Source organism: Myotis lucifugus, unplaced genomic scaffold (genome assembly GCF_000147115.1).
Source record: "Myotis lucifugus unplaced genomic scaffold, Myoluc2.0 scaffold_554, whole genome shotgun sequence".
Lineage (NCBI taxonomy): Eukaryota > Metazoa > Chordata > Mammalia > Chiroptera > Vespertilionidae > Myotis > Myotis lucifugus.
In genome coordinates, this window is record NW_005871602.1 from 159,427 (window position 1) to 160,457 (window position 1,031).

Here is a 1,031-nt window from a genome sequence, read left to right on the forward strand (position 1 = left end):
TTCCTGTGGGGGGTGATACATTTAATCTCGGACATTGTGAGATATAACAAAGTGTGAGCAGGATGGCAGTAATTAATGTGTATTTGCTTGTGGGAGGAGTAAGTAGCTTTGGGAGTCATTAATATGAAGGTGGGGTAAAGTTGCTCAGGATGAGAAGAGAAGAAAGCTTGGCACAGAATACTGATTCTTCTGTTTTGTTTTTAACACCTTTATTGAGGTATAATTTACATGCAATAAACTGCGCCCATATAAAGGGTACAGTTTGGCAAGTTTTGACAATACTGTGTACACTCATGAAACCGCCACCACCAACATGCAAGAACATTTCCATTGTCCCCGTGTTTTCTCAGGCCCCATTTTTAGTCCTTTCTCCACATTCAGCCATAGGAAACCACTGGTCAGCTTTCTCTCACGACAGATTAATTTGCTTCCAGAATTTTATGGTTTCTCTTGTGTCTGGCTTTCACGTGGCATAATCCATTTTAGAGTCATCCAGAAGTTTCATGTAACAGTAGTTCCCTTTTAAAAGACTTTTAAAAATTGATTTCAGAGAGGAAGGGAGAGGGAGAGAGAGAGAAACATCAATGATGAGAGAATCATTGATGACTGCCTCCCCCCTATACTGGGGAAGGAACCCGCAACCTGGGCATGGAACCGGGACCCTTCCGTCGCAGGCCGACCCTCTATCCACCGAGCCAACCAGGCGAGGGCAGTAGTTCCTGCCATTGGCGAGTAGTATACTACATTTCATTTACCCATTCACTATTTGATGGGCATTTGGGTTCTCATTTTTGTCTCTTGTGACTAGAGCTCTGTATATATCCATGTGCTGTGTGAATGTACTGTTTTCATTGTGGCGGGGGGGGGGGGGTGGTGGGGGGGGGGTAAATAGGAATGGAAAGGCTGAAATGTGTATGGGGGGGGTAGATCCACTTTTTTTTTTTTTAAAAAATTTTAATGATTTTTTACAAAGGAGGGAGGGGGGGAGGATAGAGAGGTTGAAAACATTTTTTGGGAGAAAAAAAATGTTC